Raw genomic sequence first — 18,467 nt, forward strand, 5'->3', positions numbered from 1 at the left:
TTTTGTTTAAACTTGAGGAACTTCCTTTAACATTTTTTGTAAGCAGATCAAGTGGTAGTGTACTCCCTCAGCTTTTGTTTGCCTGGGAAAGTCTTTATCTCTCTTTATTTCTGAAGAAGGGTTTGGCAGGTGTAGTATTCTTGGTTGGCAGTTCTTTTCTTTCAGTGCTTTGAGTATGTCATTCCTCTCCCTTCTTGGCTGCAAGGTTCCTGCTGAAAAAATACACTAATAGTCTTATAAGGGTTCTTTTGTATGTGACTATTTATTTTTCTCATGGTGTTTTCAAACTTTTCTCTTTATCTTTGACTTTTGATAATTTGATTAAGATGTGTCCACATTTGGATTTCTAGAGTTCATCTTGTTTGCTGTTCTTGGGCTTTTGTTCAGATCTGGATGTCTTTTTTCTTCCCCAGATTTGGGAAGTTTTCAGCCACTTTTTCTTCAAATGATGTTTCTGGACCTTTTTCTCTTTTCTCCTTTATAATGCAAATATTGGCATGCTTAGTGATATCACATAATTCCCTTAACTTTTCTTCACTCTTTGTCCTAATCTGTTTTGACTTCCATAACAAAAACACCATAGATTGTGTTGATTAAACATTAGACGTTTATTTCTCAAAGTTACGGAGGCTAAGAAATTCAAGATGAAAGCACTAGGAAGTTTGGTGTTTGAGACCTGCTTCTTGGTTCATAAGTGGCCTTCGTCTTGTCATGTCCTCATGGGGAAGAAGGAGCACAAAAGAGTTCCTGGATTCCCTTTCATAAGAATACTAATCTCATTCATGAGGGCTTCACCCTCATGACCTAATTACCTTCCAAAATCCCAACTCCTAATATTATCACATTGCAGATTAGAATTTCAAGCTATAAATTTTGGAACATTCAGTCCATTGCACTCTTTTTCACTCTTTTTTCTTTTTGCTCCTCTCAATAAGTTATTTCCACTGACTTGACTTTAATTTTGTTCACTCTTCCTTCTTGATGATTTAGGTTGCTATTGAACTTCTCTAGGGAATTTTTCAGTTCAGTTATTGTGTTCCTCAGATCTATGATTTCTGTTTGGTATATCCATCAGAGCTGAATCCATCAGAGCTTTAAAGTTGCAGAGACAAATGGCAGTTCTTTAACAAGCTCCAGAGAAGATGGAGCACTGGGCACACAGATTAATTCTTTCCCTTCCGAGGAGAAAGGTGAGCGCTGAGATTTTTAATCTGCTCACTTTGTGCAGAGTTGATGGGGAGATCAATGGTATCCATCAGCCCAAGCTACCGTCTTCATTCTCCCTGAGGCCACAAGACTATGTCAGACTATGCCAGAACTCTAAGCCTGGCAACATAGGGAGTCCCCTAGAATCACGGGACAAGCAAACCAACCTTTTTTCTCTCCTAGGTAAACTGGGGAGCCAGGGGAACCATTCCTGTTTATATGGCACTGCACTGGGTGCATGATCTCCAGCAAGAGGACGTTCCAAATCTACTTGTTGGCTTTGCTAGTCTGGTTTTGCATTCTCCCAGGGTATAGAGCCTTCCAACTAGTTTCTGATTTCTGGAAAATGAAATTTTGAATTATTGCTGCATTGGCATGTTTATGTGGAGAAGAGTCAAGGGTCCTATTCCACTATCTTGTTCCTACTCCACTGTCTTGCTGATGTCACTCTTGAAAGGATTACTCTCATGGCTTTAAGAAGACTGGAGAGGGAGGAGAACACTGCTAGAGGGAGAAGGGTAATGAGGTAAGTCAGTTATTAGCCATTGCAGCAGGTCAGAGATAGATAATAATGTATGGACAAGACCGCAGGAGCATACAAGAGAAACAGACAGATTAGCTATGTATTTGGGAGATCTGTTGATGAATTGGATCTGAAGTCTGAGGACAAGGGAGAGATCAATAATTATGTCAATGTTTTAAAGTAATAATAAAACAGTTGTTGTAACTCATAACATGAGTCTTGACTCTTGTTAACGATTTTTACGTAGGCCCTATGCACATAGGTCATATACAGCTATAATATATAGCTATCTGTATTTCCAAATCATTTTGATTTGGCTGTAATAGCAAAGTTGTTTCATTGCTTAAATAACTCTGCCTTGATTAGTACCATTAATAGCTATGTGTAAATAAAAGTGTTTTAAATTTTGATTAGCACAGTTAAACTTTACTAATTCAGACTGATTGTATAATTGACTTAAAAGATTTGAGTTATGTAACGTTTTCAAGAAAATAAGTTTTATTACTTTGAAGTTCATATCAGACTAGATTAAGAAATACTGTCAAGTAGAAATCCCATAGGATTTACTTTCTTCCTTTTTTTTTTCTTCTGAGTTGGAGTCTCTGTCACCTGGGCTGGAGTGCAATGGCATGATCTTGACTCACTGCAACCTTTGTCTCCTGGGTTCAAGCGATTCTCCTGCCTCAGCCTCCCGAGTAGCTGGGATTAGAGGTGCCCACCACTGCTACCGGCTAATTTTGTATTTTTAGTGGAGACAGGGTTTTTCCATGTTGGCCAGGCTGGTTTCGATCTCCTGACCTCAGGTGATCCGCTGGTCTTGGCCTCCCAAAGTGCTGGGGTTACACATGTGAGCCCCCACACCCAGCCAGGATTCACTTTCATGGTTGATAAAATGGTTTTAGTTAGCATAGCAAGTATTTGTGATTTCTGTTTCTAAAATGGTTAAAATTTTTATCATCCATCTTATAGATTAAACACATCCATATCAGTTGTATTTACATTATTTCCTTGGTAAGACCCTTTTAAAAATAGATAAAACAAATATTATCTTATGTTCCAGTTAGTCCTGTTTGTTATTAATGGAGTATCAGTAGTGAAGCTTTATATTTTTTATAACATCTCAGTCAATACTGAAATGTGTTCAAGGTATACAATGTGAAATACATTTGCTTAAGAACGGAAACACGAACAGACTGCAAAGCATGTGTGATCTTCCTTATTGTTCTGTGTTATTGTCCTTAGTAAGCATTTGTGATTTCACATCTGTCCACGAAAGTCTGGCACTCTTACTCATTATCTTGCAAGCAGGCCATTCACAGTTTTTGACAGACATCTAGATAAACTATGAAACAGTATTTGTGACTATTATGAGAATGAGGCTACTTCTCCTCCTCAGTGAGGGAACTCTGCAACCTTTGTGTTCTTCCACCTGAAACAAAAAGTCGATGGGCCTAGGATTTCAAAACCAGGGTCTATTTAGGGTTGACTTGGAGGTGGCCAGTCCCAGAAAGCTTTTCTCTTTTTCATCAGAGACGACTCTTACCTTCCTCTCTAGCTAAGGCAGGTTCTGATTTGAAGGTCATAAAGACTTAGCTAATAATTTGTTTATTATTGTTATTATTTCTGCCTTTCCACAGCTTCTATTCTGGTAAAGGAGATGGATGCCAAATAAACATAATATACAAATAAAGTGTATATAGTGGTTTAAAGTGGTGTATTGTATAGAGAAAAGCAGTGAATCAAGATACTCCTTTGTAGGGAGTATGTTCCATTTTTATTTCCAAAGTAAGATTAGTAATTAGATTTTCAGTAAGTTATTTTGTCATATTAAAAACTGCAATAAACTAAACAGCTACAATCATAACCACTGTTCCTGAGTTCCTGAGTTCCTGCAGTATGGCAGAGGTGGGATAGATATTATTATATTTAATTGTCATACTAACACAAGTATTATAGCATACTTACTGTGCTACAAAGAATGTGTTAAGCACTGTTACCTCACCTATCTTACCACACAGAAAGTGAAATAGAATATCCCTCCTTTTCAGAGGAAGGTGTGAAGACTCTGTGAGGTCAGGAAAGTTGTCAAAGGTGACAGTCATTAGGGCCAAAATGGGAAATCATCACTGAAGTCAGTCTGGCTTTGAAGCTCATAGCTGTTTCCTAGAACTCGGATCACCTGTCAAAAGTGTGATTCTGTCCTTTGTTTCTCCTGCCTCAAAACCAGGAGCTGTTTGTCTTTTTCTGAACATATTTTATTAATGCTATCATTTCTTCTTCTTCCTTTTTTTTTTCTTTTTTTTTGAGACAGAGTTTCACTCTTGTAGCCCAGGCTGGAGTGCAATGGTACAATCTTGGCTCACTGCAACCTCTGCCTCCTGGGTTCAAGGGATCCTCCTGCCTCTGCCTCCAGAGTAGCTGGGATTACAGGCATCCACCACCATGCCCAGTTAATTTTTGTATTTTAGTAGAGACAGGATTTCACCATATTGGCCAGGTTGGTCTTGAACTGCTGACTTCAGGTGATCTGCCGCCTCAGCCTCTCAAAGTGCCTCATTTATTCTTTCATTCAACATAAATTCATTGCGCTGAGTTCATTTTCAAAGATGAAGAAGTTATACCCTTAATGAAGGATCCTGTGGCCTAATGGGGGGAAACAGACATAAAAAAATTTACTTTTGTAAAATCCAATTCATTTTATAATAGAGGTATGAATGCCATGGCAAAGCTCTGAAGCCCTTCTTGATGAAGCCCTCAAGCTTTTTCTGATTGTTACCTTCACTCGGAAATGCACTTTAGATCATGACCAATATGCATGCACACACACATACAAGCAAAACTAAATTTTTATGAAAAACACTTATGCCTACTACAGACACTGTATTCTGATAGTTCCTAATTTCTTCTCTTGAAATAAAACTTTGATCTTGACACACTATAAAAAGATGGGTCATTTAGCTAGCCCTTGAGGGATGAGTCAGATGTTTCGACAGTGAGGTTAGTTTTAACATCCTGTACCTGGACTTGAACTACTTTGGGACTGTTTCTGGAGAGTAAGTTTAGGAATCCTTAACATATACATCATAGGTGAGCTTAATGAGGGAGCGGTGGCCATAGAATGAGTAGAGAGAAAGGGGTGAAAAGAAAGGTCTTGTGGGAATGAAGGCAGGTCCCTCATTGAAGTTGGAGGAGCTAGGAGCATGAAATTGAAGGGATTAGAGAATCAGGGAGGTGGTTAGAGTCCAAGAAGCCATGTAGAGAGTTTCAAAAAGGATGAATTAGGGAATGGACAGACAACGAGTAAAGCAAGTAGGAGAATTTCTACCCTTTCTGAGTGAGGTCATAGAGAGAGAAGCAAGATTGTCAATTAAAGAGCTTGGAAAAACTGTTACCATTTTTTTTTTTTTTGAGTGATGAGGACTGCATGTAATTTAGGAAAGGGCTTGAAGGTAGGAATATTACATTAAGGGGAAAATTGACCAATGTCAATTGACTATGAGACACCAAGGAAAGAAGGGATTCAAAAATGTTGTTAAGATTTGGGGTCTGGATACTTAGGGCAACACATGAACAGAATTAGAGAAGTTAGAAGAAGGAAAAGAAACTTGGTTTTATATTTTAATGAGGCAGGGACAAATAGAGATTCTTTTGAATATGTTGGTTTGGGGATTCAGTGTCATTACCTAATATAAATGTTCTGTAGCTCACCTGAAATATGGCATTAGTTTGGGTGGAATGTCAGGGTTGGAAATGTAAACTTTTAAGTGTCATCCACAGAGAGCAGTTTTAAGAATGGGGTTTCTTGTAGCTTTAGAAAGTGGAGAGCACATGTTTTAGACTTTGACTCAATTTATCTTATCTCATTTAGAGAAGCCCATCTTCTCGCTAGTCTAATTATATATCACCTAGAATGGTGCTGATCCCTAATATGCTTCAATAAGGGGTGTGTGTGTGTGTGTGTGTGTGTGTGTGTGTGAATATAATGCTGGTTGTGTTCATGGCAGATGATGATGAGCTTGAAGTGTCCATTAAAATTCCAAGGAAGAAGATTGCCCAGAGAATTGGTGGCTAATCCAGTTAAAAAAGTATATAATAAACTCTATCATTCTTAACCTTAATCTCATCAATGTTCATTCTTTTTTTTTTTTTTTTTCTTGAGATGGAGTCTCACTCTGTTACCCAGGCTTGAGTTCAGTGGTGTGGTCTTGGCTCACTGCAACCTCCATCTCCTGGGTTCAAGTGATTCTCCTGCCTCAGCTTCCTAAGTATCTGGGATTACAGGCGTCTGCCACCATGCCTGGCTAATTTTTTTTTTTTTTTGTATTTTTAGTAGAGATGGGGTTTCAGCATGTTGACCAGTCTGGTCTCAAACTCCTGATCTCATGATCTGCCCATCTCAGCCTCCCAAAGTGTGGGGATTACAGGCGCGAGCCACCGATTCTGTCCACATACCAATCTGTCTCTCTTCTAAGGTCTGTTGACACATACAGTGCCATTCTGCAAATTAATTAAAGATGTCCCCTCTGGACAGATGTATTACAAAATGGCATCCCTTCCTCTCACCTGTTGAAGTCTAGCCGCAGGGCACGGAACTTGGTCAGCATAACTTCTGACTGGATTTTACCCCCATTTTCCCCTTTGGTATCTGGGTGAAGTGTACACACTTCACAGCTGACTGCACATAGCAGCCCTTCCTGTTTTTCCCTCCCTTCCTACCTCTCCCCATCATTTCTCTATTCATCCTCTCCCTTTCCCTCCCCTCCCATTTTTTCTCCTCTCCCTTTTTTCCTTTTCTTTAATTCTTTTTTCCAGGTTATACTGGATGATAACAAAATAAAATAATTGAGGAGTTTAGGAAACAAGATGTTCATACTCCTTTTTGGAATTGTGGTAAAATATATAAAACATAAAATTTACCATTTTAGCCATTTTTACATGTACAACTTATGGCATTAAGCACATTCACATTGATGTGCCACTACCATCCGTCTGCAGAACTTTTCCGTCTTTCCTAAAGGAAACTCCATACCTATAAAACACTACCTCTTCATTCCCCCGACCCCAGTCCCCAGAAACCACCCTTCTACTTTCTGTCTTTATGAATCTGACTGCTCTAGGTACCTCATAGAAGTGGACTCATACCATATTTGTCCTTTTGTGTCTGGCTCATTCCATTTAAGATGATATCTTCAAGGTTCACGGATGTTGTAGGCTGTGTCCGAATTTCCTTACTTTTTAATGTGTATATTCCCTTCTGTGTATATGCCACCGGTGGACATTTGGGCTGCTCCTGCCTTTTTAGCTATTGTGAATAGTGCTGTTATGAACAGTGATGTACAGGTGCTTACTTGTTTGAATCCCTGCTTTCAGTTCTTTTGGGTACATACACAGAAGTGCAATTGCTGAATCATATGTTACTTTCACGTTCTTGACCTTTGCTTTTTATGAATTGAAGTTTCTTGAAAAGTCTAGCTTTGATACGTTTTCTTTCAACAGACATAATACACACGTAATTCCTGTACTGAGTAATCCGAATTGAGTTCTCTTTTCTCCACCTTTAACCATGCCCCGTCGCATTCCTGACTGTTAATAATACCTTGGAACATTCCATAACTTTCCAGTCACTTGGTTACTAGAGACTAGTGCAGCCTGAATAAACACTCCAGGCTCTCCTCCTCTCCACTCTGCCCCCACCCCCTGACTCGGGTTTGACAGAGGAACCAGTAGGGGTGGGGGTAGGGTCTGCTCTCCCATCGATCTCCCTTCCTGTCCCCAGGTTCCAGCTCCTGTGTGGGGAGGAAAAAAGAACATGTGGCAAGTGCTTGCTTATTACCCCCTTTTAAAATAATTCACGTAGAGTCCCTTTATTAGATGCAACCTAGTCTCTCTATTTAGGCACTCCTGCAATTGATTAGGTCACTACTCAGACCCCGTTATTGAAATTTCTTATGACTTTTCGGTTTTGTCTTTTGCTCCTAATCAATTGGACTGAAGCTGTTGGTGCTGCACACAGCCTGTATTCGTTGATTTTTATATCTATCTTTTAAAAAAGCTAACTCTTGGTTTCATTGATTTTTCTAACCTGTACATATTGGTATGTATGTGTCTTTCCAAGCTCATTCCTGAGTTATTGTTCTGGATTCTTCATTGCTAAAATCCCTTTAGTAACCCATATGCTGACAGCTTCTTAGGTCAGGAAATTTTATGAATCCAATATATTTGGATTTTCCTTCTTTAAATTTTAGAGTTTATCTTACTTCTCAGTTCTGGAAGTACAGGTAATTTCCAGAACTTAGTGCTGAGCACCAAAGTGAATTTTGGCATAGATTCTGACTTTTCCTGTAACCTGGCCCACCTCTATCTGATAACACTGTATGCGTAGCCTACAGTGCTGTACGGGGAAAGCACACAGCGCAGTGTTATGAAATGGTGCACCTACTGCCACTCCTTCTTCATAAACTGTTGTAAAAATAAGAGTTTAAAAATACTTTAAAATGTTTTATGAAAATTAAGAACTATGACAGGAAAATAAAAACCATTTGAAAGCACTTTATCCAAAAAGAAATACTATTGCCATTTTAAACACACACACACACACACACACACACACACACACATTTGAGATGGCATAATATATGGTTTTATGTCCTGATTTTTAAAACTAGTATGACTATTTCTCTATGTTATTAAGAATAATTTGAAGGCACGATCTTTAATGGACATATTAAATTTTATTATATTTGTTTATCATGATTCAGTTAATATCTAGGTTTAGAGCATTTATAATAACAGCAATATCTAATAATTATTCAGTACTTACTTTGGCCTAGTCAGTGGTTTAATGCTTTACATATATTCACTCTTCATTAAATTCTCATACCACTTTTGAGATCCCCATTTTGCAGGCAGGAACACTGAGGTATAGAGTAGTTAAATAACCAAAGTCACAGCTTGTGATTGGAAGATGGTCAAGTTGTAATTGTCACTCAGCTAGTCTGACTCTCCAATTTGTAATCTTAACCACTATCCTACCTGACTCACTGTATGATAAGTATCTTCTTGGGGGCAAAAATCTTTATCTGCATTTCTGATAGCTTCTACTGGGAAGATTCCTAGAGGTGAAATATCTAGGTCAAGAGCTATGAAAACTTTTAAACTTAAAGGAATGTTGTCCAGTTGCCCTCCAGAATGTTCCTACCAGTCCATGTTCACATCCGTAGTGGGAAGAACCTGCCTGTGCACTGACTCCCACCACTGTTATTTAATTCCTCTTTCATAACCCTGAATTTAGGATCTCCCTGAATGGTTAAGATAGTCCAAGTTTCCAGGGATCCCTTAAGAACATAGAAAATCCAATTTTATACAAACGTGGAGTCATTTGTGTTTGTACTTCAGACAGTACTACATCCTTGTGCTATTGGTCCATACATAAATGAACTTCCTTATCTCATCATCCCTGGATGTGAGAAATTGCTACCACGAGGGTATACTAAGCCTGATTGTGTCGTCTGAAGGTCATTACACCTGTGGAAGGTGGTTTTCAAAATGTAGCCTTATTTTGACAACTGCCATTGTGGGTGCTATTTATGGTATTTTCTCAAGCTTTTAGGCAGTTGGAAGTAATTTCACATTAATGATCTTATACTACTCTTTGGCTTAAAAAATAGTATTGTAAAAATACTATTTATTTTTTCCCCTTGCATTAGCGTTATAGCATGTACATAAAATGTTACACTGCATCTGCATTTCTAGGTAATAGTAACTTTTGGTAACCCTGGTTTTTATCTTTTGAAGATAATTTCTTTACTACTCCCAGTGTGAACACTGACATTATAAGGCATAAATCCCCCGGGATTTTTAATAGAAAAGTTGAAAAAAATTCCATGGAAATATCACAGGGAAAAGGATTTTGGTAATTTCTACAGTTATTCAGACAACTTCAATGAGGAATAGAAAATATTCCTTGCGATTGTATGAAAATTAGTCGCTCATCCTTCACTGGCACTTTGGATTAGGACTTTGTCATCACTGTTTTCTGAAGGAATCTTTATTGAATCATACATTTCACTGTGCTTCATTAAGGTTCTGTGTCTGTGCAGGTACCGCTTGGATTTTGAATTGCTTTACATTCTAAGAAGTATATTAAATCAGGCAAGAGGCTGGTAACCTGGAGCAAATAACAAATGCACACTTACTGTGAACTATCTGTAAGCCGGTGTTGCTTGTGATTCCTTTTATTTTTATTTTTAAGTGTGACTGTTGGTAGAAGCTTTGTCTTGAACACAATGCTGTTGGTAGTAGCGAATGAAATGACTGGAACTGTGCTGAGGAAAAAAAAAAGTAGGCTGAAGGATTTATAGCAGACCACTGCAAACCAAATGTGGCAATTATCTGCAGCTGAAAACAAGTAGCTTTTAATGTGTCCATTTGGCCAAGAAGAGGGAGGAGAATTACAGATCATTGCTCCTTCCTCTCTCATTCTCATACTCTCTTCTTCTTTATGTAGTTTATCATCCATAATTTCAGGATGTATTTTGCTTCTTTAAGCTGTTTTATCTGTAGGCTTATGAGGTCACTCATGTGTGAATTCCTTTGTTAGTCATCTCACCTTTTGCCTTGATGATAGAAAATTGATCAGGCCTAAAGTACAAGTTCAATAGACAACCCCCTTGGTCCTTTGTCTAGGAGAATAGCTACCATTGAAGGCCATGAGCAGGTTGCTATTAATATGACAGCCTGCTCTATCTCCCACTGTAATTTATAATGAAATACCTAATCTCCATTATTTTGATCCAAGCAGGCGATCCCATGAAAAAGTCTTTTCATCCAGTTCCCAATGGCTGTTACATGAGAAATGGCAAACCAATAATTTTTGTCAAGTTTTTTAAGCCAACAGAAATGCTTTTCCACTGCTACAGTTTCAAAAGGCACAGATAAAGCTCATTCACTGAGATGAATGAAAAAGCCATCTGGGGTTTTTCTTTTTGACTTCCTTTCCTTTTCTCCATCCTAGTAATCAAATTTGAGCAAAATCAAATGGGGCTTTCTATGAAAGTACCTTTTGTTGATCTGAACGAGCTGGTAATTTACAAAATACCCTTCCTTTGTGAGGAAGGCTAAAGAAAAAAAGAATCAGTAGCTTTTAAAGCTGGGCCTTAGTGGGACTCTAAACGCAATGAAAGCAGTCTGTGTTGAGAGATTGAAATGCATTTCAAAGCCAGGCCTGACTCGGGGTACAAGGAAGAACAGACCTATGTGCATTTTGTAGGAAGAAAAATGTGAATGAAAAATGGAGAAGGGGAGAGAGACAGGGGGGATATCTGCATCATACATTAGAGTCACCCTAATTTTGGAGATGCATTCATCTTATTGAAAATGCGTACGTAACCAGTGATACCAAAGTCGGATATTTGCTCAGTCAGGATGCTCAACAATTTGAGCCTTTAAAGTTTGGAGCGGCATGGGTTTGTGGAGAAAGTCGGCTCGTGATGTGTGTGATGTTTTTCTCCAACTTTTTCTTTTTCTTCTTTGCTTTGGGATCTTGTGGGAAGTAGCTCAAGAAAACCTGAAGATGCCAATTTTTAGACAACTAATACTTCCTATTTTCCCTCCTTTTGCCTGCTAGATTTCCTCATGGTTGTGATTCTTCTTCACCCCTTTGAATATGGAAGGATTGCATACACATCTGAACAATAGTAAGTAATGTGTGATTTTTTTTCAATTACTGTTGCTAGTTAATTGTAACAGAGCTGAAATTTGATTACTGGAGGAGTTTGAAATCATCACGCATGCCTTGAAGGAAAATGGGTTTTGTGCAACCTTTGCATTATTTGGTGTGAATTACCTTTGGTTTAACTCTTTATCTCACACAGTTACTATTGTGATAATGAATGTGTTATTCACCACTGCTAAATTTACCTGGTATATTCTGTAATTACTAAGTATTTGTGCCATATAATGTATGCATTGTTAGTACAACAGTTTAAGAAACAATGCAAAAATTGCAGGGGACTGTCTTTGGAAATGCTAAGTTTTCTTGTTTTATACACCACACAATCTTCCTCACATACTGATAGTTTTAATTCATAATAATAACGTTTCCTAAGGACCTTTCTATTTATGCTTGAAACGAAATGCTAATATAAATTATGTGAGCTTATTTCTTCAAAATGAATATCCAGAGAGAGGCAAGAGTTGTTCTGACATTATAAACCAATCCATTTTTAATGCAGTTTAAGTGACATTTCTTATAATTTAATCAAGCATTATAATTAAAATAAAAAAGCTTTGATTAGAGACATTTTTCTCATTTGGGAAAGTGAAAAGTTCATTTTTAGCTTCCTAAAAATAAGACAGACGTATGCTATCTGAAGACATGATCCTTTGGATTAGAGTATATGCCACAAGTATTTTTTAAAATATAAATGCAGCATTGGCATTTCTGAGTAACTACAGTGCATGTTTTAAATATATAAATGTCTTAGAATGAAGCAATGTGAGGGAGAATCAGTTCTGATATTGCTGAAATAGCCTGAACAGTATTTGCATTAGGGCCGGCACTGCTAAAGCAAGCAGATCCTGAGAATTTCATGTAGGCAAACATGAGATCTTGTTTCTGGAGCCAAGAAAAAAACAAGATTAATTAAAACCAAGTCCTATGTTGTTTAACCCTTAAGATAACAGTCAGGATTTATAGAGATGCTGAATTGGGGAACAGGATTCAGATTATTTCACAAAGGACTCTTCAAGAGCCAAACCCTTTCCCTTCTAACTATTCCACACATCAAATATAAATTCCTGGAAGTTTGTATTTAAGATGAAGTCTGTTTTCCAAGCTTTTGCAGCTGCAGGTCTCTTTTCCAACTTCCTACATTTATCTTTGCCTGTGTTTCTGAGCCATTTGCTGCCTCCTAACGCCTAACTGTAAAATAGCATGCATGGCAGCCTGCCAAGACGCTGGCAGTGGGATATTGGTTTGCACTGGTGTTGAAGTTGCAACGGTTTTGTTACCGATAATTTATAACAGCGGTAACAAAAGAGATTATTTAAACCTGAGGGGATAGGAGACAGGAAAAAGAAAAAAATTGGTGCACTTCTTGATGGATCAAAGTGTGGTTCTTTCTGCAATAGCGAGTTGGGTGGTTGTGTTGTCTCCTTGGATGTGATGTTGCAGATGACCTGCACAGTGTCCAGTGTCACTGTAGTTATTGCCTGTGGTCACAGATTGACAGAGAAGTGTGATATAAAAGAGGGTTTGTCTAGGGGTGTAATTAATTATCCGCATTATGCAGAATTTTTTCTCAGGCTATTGACTCAATTCCTTTATATAAGTTAAGATTGTTGCTAAATTAAGGTTGTTGCTTTTTTTTTTTCTTTTTAGGAGTGTCGTTTTGTTGTTAATACAAACCTGTACTTCGGAAACCTGTACTTTGTCTTTTGCTTGCTAGTTTCACGTCTAGTCAATCTTGAAAGCCTTGTGCAAAATTTCTCTCCTACATTTCTAAGCACTTTTGGTAAAAGCTAGAGGTACTTTGTCTTGTTGCAGTTGTAAAGGATCTCTGTGAAGACAGAGTTAGGAAACAGGTAGTTAGGCCCTGAAATCAGCTGATTAGCTGTTCTGAAACTCTTGTTAGTACAGCAATCTACTAACAAGAATAGTGTTTGTACCTATGCTGAGAGGAAGAGCAATCCTCTTTCTCTCAGAATAGGTACAAATATTATTCTATAAGCACCTGCATTTTGGGAAACTGGAGAGCTGATGATTTTCACTTAGTCACTGGGACAAAGGAAACCTCACATATTTTTCTAGCAGGCTTCATATTCTCAAGTATAACAACTGATATATTACACACTTTGCTCTTTGCTAAGGCAATACAAGAGTAAAAACAAACAAACAAAAAATCACTCCTGGAAAGTTTAGAAATCTAGATCCTCAAAGATGATCCACAGAGATACCACGATGTACGAAGTATCTTTAAAACTTAGGAAATGGGTGACATGTTAGTAAAGACTCTGAAGCATCTGAGATTGACTTTAAAGTTTTGTTTTTCTTCTAGTAAAATTAAAACTTCATTAAGCTTCATGTTAGAAACTTGGAGATACTTTTCCATTACAGTGATGCTATTGAGGTTTCAGTGCTTTCAGGGCATCCTCCACCCAAAAGTGGAGAGGAGGCTCCTGAAGCACCGCTTCTCTCTGGGTGGAGGTCCTGGTCCATGCCTAAGCTCCGCCAGCAGAAGCAATTACTTCAAAGGTGTTCTTTTGTTGTCTTAGGCAGGAGAGAGTAAATATGCCCGTGCTTTGAGGTACCAGCAAGCAATAATAGATTGCTTGACTAATCAGTCTGCATTCTCTGGTGTCCAGGGTGCAGGAAAGTGGTTGACCTGGTTTTCACTCCAGCTTTATATTGATGCCTCTGGACTCGTCACCAGCATCTTTGGACTTTGCTTCCCTCAGGTATCAAAAGAGGATGTGATGTGTCCCTTGCTTGTTTCTTGTCTTGCCTTCTATGGGCTAGGCAGACATACTGGGATGCAATTTTTGGCATGAATATGAGGTTGGTCTAGTCAGCTTAGCTGGTGATGACATAATGACAAAGAAGACAAGACCAACAGACACTGATGTCACTACTAACATGAGGTGGGAGCCAACTTTGGATGACAAAGGGGACGAGGCCAGTATTGATCAGTGCCCGGGTCAATTCAGTTATTAGACAACTCTCGGCATGGCAGCAGCAGAATCCAAAATGGAGGAAAATGTGCCAACTCCATCATGTCTTAACATTCAGAATGGGGAAACAGAAAAAAATCTATTTTGTAGTACCACCTTTTATAAGCATGTTGATGCATGTTGTCATACAATACAGTAGATATAAATAATGTTCTGATAATTCAAAATGGAGAGAATATACATTGCTTTGAGATTCAGGAGGAAAAAGAACAATACAAATATGAAGGCCATATATTTTAAACATTGTTTTTAAGTCATAGACTTGGCTCAAGGTTTTCAACAGCTAAAACAAAAGTGGAAAAAAATCTTCCAAAGGATAACTTCCAGATAGTGAACATTTAATGCATTTTAGCCCTAATGCTTACAGCAACCTCAAAGCCACCTATTGTGACCCCCATTTTCTGGTGGAAAAAATGCAGGATCAGAAGGATTCAGTTACAGGCAGCACGTGCCTCTGTGGGATTTAATCCGGGTCTCTCTGACTCTCACAGCCTTGACTTTCTTTGGATGACGCAGATGCCAGCTGTCCCTGCAGTCTCCTGCACGTGCACACCCTTTTCCATTATTGCCCAAGGCCAGTCCAGAATCACGGATGTCAGCTCTTAGTGACGTTCTCTAACGAAATCCACTTTCACAGAAGAGTGAGCAGGCAGTGTAGACTTTACTGAGTAGGAGGTAGAGAGGATGAACTTTGCATATCCCGCATCAAGCCACTTAAACATTCCTGTTAAACATTGTGGTCTGCAAATGGTCTTCTTAGTTTGCTAAAATTGGAGGTTCCTCTCTTTACTCTTCCCTCATGCTCCACCCAGATTCCCTAGCTGCTTTCTTTTATTCCTCAGTCCCCTTTTCTCTCCTCATTAAAACATAATAGGGAGCAACATGGTTTTGTCCCAGCTCCTAAAACTAAACTTGTGCATCTAAACCCAGTGGCTTTTTAACACACCTCAAAAACCTTCCCTGTAACAGTTCCTACTCTACATCGTAGAAATGAGGATGATGTAGCGATTGAAATAATCCCATTGCACATTTTACTGTGGGGAAAAACATACCAGTCTCTTGGCTTTTGAGGCATCTAGTTTTGAAAAAACGTTCTTCAGTGGGACGTCAAGGAGGATTCAGGGGACAGTGTCTTTATCAACAAGCATTACAGAAAATTTCATTGCTTTTGCCTGTAGCTACCCCCCGATGACTGAATCCAAGGTGCCACAGGAAAAAAAAAACAAACTTAGAACATGTTAGTGTATCTGGGGCCACGACCACATAGCTAGACACCCTGAACAATGGAAACCAAGTCTTCTTCAGGTTTAATATCCCAAAGGTTTAGATTTGTGCTAATATACATTGAATCATGTGATTAGGAAGTAGGCTTTTTATCAGTTCAGCTTCTATGTACTCTTTTAAAAACATTTTGAAGATAGAAGAATCAACTATAATAGCTCAACAACATATATGATTTATTTTGAGTTTGGGGCATGGGGTGAAAATTGAGAAAGATTTTATAAAAACTTCTGAAACCCCAGGTTTAGAAAGCTTTCAGAGTCATTTGCCTGCACTCAGGTGTATTTTCTGCGTAGGTTTGCTTTTAAGTTACTCAGGTCTTTACTTTTGCCTTTTGGCTTAAACAGTTGATGTTATATGGTTCTTGGAGCCTTGAACTTGATTGTCAGCCAGTGTAACTCTTTTAGGAGACGATGTCAAATCTCCTAGCCATCCAAAATTGCCTACGTTGCCTACATCCAAAATTGCCTACAGTTGCAATAACAGATTTAATAATACAGACTTTCTTTTGTCAGAGGGGCAAGCTCTCTTAACAGATATATGCTAGATCATTAGGGGTAAAAAGTCATGGACCCAGTGACAAAAGTGTGCTGTGAAAAAACAACATAGCTATTTCTAATTTCCTTTGTAACTGAAGGGCAAGGTACTGCACCCAGTGAAACCATTTAGCATCTTAATAGTTCAAAGGCAGAAACCAGCAGGACACAGTGAAATGAAGATGTGGGCACAAGAAAAGTTATGCTCCTCTAGCTTTGCTGTGCAGAAAGTTTGAAATTTGGCCACAGGTCATGCAGAAATTCAGTATTTCTTTCATCTTCTGGGAAGTCAGCTCTGGAAATAAGGCTCCTCAAGCACACAGCAGAGCCCTTTCCTGTCAAGCTTGCTTGGATGACTCCTCTGAAACAACTTGGATTAAAAAAAAAAATACAGGGGCTACTAGGCATGGCCAAAGAGAAAGTTATTTGTATTTCCTCACAGAAAATTTGAAACTAGACAAGCTACTTTTCTGGTCTCAAAAAATAAAAAATAAAAAAAGTCCAGCTGCCTACAGGGACAGCATAACCCATCATAAATGCAGTGAAAATAGAAAAAAGAATTTAAAAAGGAATTTTCCCCTTTCTGTCCTTCAATCCTCTACTCTCCCTTCTAAAATAAAAATTTTAAAAAAACTTCTGTTTTTTTTTTTTTTTTTTTTTTTAATTTAGAAGGGAGAGTAGAGGAATGATTGAAGGACAGAAGGGGAAAGTTCTAGACATAACATAAATTTTAGAATAGTTCACTTGTGTTTTGAATCCTTTCTCTAATTTTCTCAAAGTGTTTATTTAGTGCCCACTCTACACCGAGAGGATCAAAAATCTTTAAAGGCTTTATAACATAAAGTCACACAATTTTAGAGCTTCTTTCTGCTTCTAGCAGTGGGATTGCCAGTTGGGAGGGTGAAGGTAAAAGGCAAAGGTGACCCTTGTGGAGAGCGTGTCAGGGTCTCCAGGTTTCTGTTTGCTGTTTCAAAAGGTCTATGAGCATATCTACTATAATACTATAATTTCATATTCGAAAAATGCAAAAATACCATTGTTTCAATGTTGAACGTCACAAACTACTGTCTCAGAATCTTCTTGGTCAGATCCCGATAGGGATATGCAGAGGGGAAGTCATTCTCAGCCTGCAAAAGCCTCTGGATAAAGTGTGGGCACCTCTTTCAGAATGTAGTTGGTGCTGGAGGAAGCATGAGACTTTACATGTTTATTAAAAATAGGGTATGGGTTAAAATCGGGTGAGAAAAACTGGTCTAGATCAGTTGATGAGACTTGGGGAGTATTCTTTAGTCAGTAGATATTTGTGGAGCACTCTACTTTGTATGACACCCAGATGAGGATGTCTTCCATTTACATGTAGAGAACTGGACATGTAAATGTGAGCTCAGATGAGTTCTGGACTCAAGACAAATTTAGAACCATCTTTCAACAGAAATGTCAAGCAAGTCAGGGACCAATAAAGGCCCTTTGTTGTGTTTGGCACAAAGAGACTGTGATTGATTTCAGCAAAAGCAGTCTGGGTAGAGGAACAACATGCAGGCCAGTTTGAAGCGGGCTAAGAAGAGAGTGGGAGGTCAGAGGGGGGAGACTGCATCCATGGACAGCCCTTTCAGGCAGCTGTGCTAGGGAGGGGAAGAAAGGGACAGGGTCAAAGCTGAGGTGGAACACAGGAATCAAGGCAGAGTGTTTAAGATGGGAGATAATTGAAAGGAAAGTATTTCAACACATAGGACACAGCGAAGTCCCTATTGTTTTGTGTTCTTTCATGAGATGGTCAGTCAGGTGTGGCCGTGAGAGGGCACACAGAGGAGGTGAAGGAGAATGAAGTTTATTGTATTCAGAGGTCCTAGAGAGACTGGGTTGTGTGGCAGGAGGATGGAGGGAGGGAGGAAGGAGTACCAAGGGACCGGCTCAACCAAGCAGCAAGGATCAGAGAGACCAAGAGAGCAAGTGCCTTGATCGGGGTCACGTGGAGTACAACAGCAAAAGGCAGGAGGGGATTTCATTGGTGCATTTGAATGTCAGTAGGTCAAAATCAGGGAAAGGCAACAAGCAGAACTTGGGGCAGGGGCCAGCCTCATCACACTGTATATCTCACCTGGCTGCCTGGCCAGGGGCTCATAGACTGTGGGCATTGAGGCAGCAGGAAAACAGGGCATTTTAAATTTCACAAAACAACTACTAATTCCCTG

At 38.9% G+C, this 18,467-nt stretch overlaps 1 protein-coding gene across 11 annotated transcripts in view; it reads left to right on the forward strand.

The window, feature by feature from the left end:
• FXR1 (FMR1 autosomal homolog 1) overlaps window positions 1-18,467 on the forward strand; it is an 819,632-nt gene that overhangs the window by 242,214 nt on the left and 558,951 nt on the right. For all 11 annotated transcript variants that reach the window (XM_078350221.1, XM_078350223.1, XM_078350227.1 and 8 more), the window contains one exon: window positions 11,355-11,424. The gene's annotated coding sequence lies outside the window, so the exon portion shown is untranslated. The remainder of the gene's footprint in view (window positions 1-11,354; window positions 11,425-18,467) is intronic.

Source organism: Callithrix jacchus, chromosome 15 (genome assembly GCF_049354715.1).
Source record: "Callithrix jacchus isolate 240 chromosome 15, calJac240_pri, whole genome shotgun sequence".
NCBI lineage: Eukaryota > Metazoa > Chordata > Mammalia > Primates > Cebidae > Callithrix > Callithrix jacchus.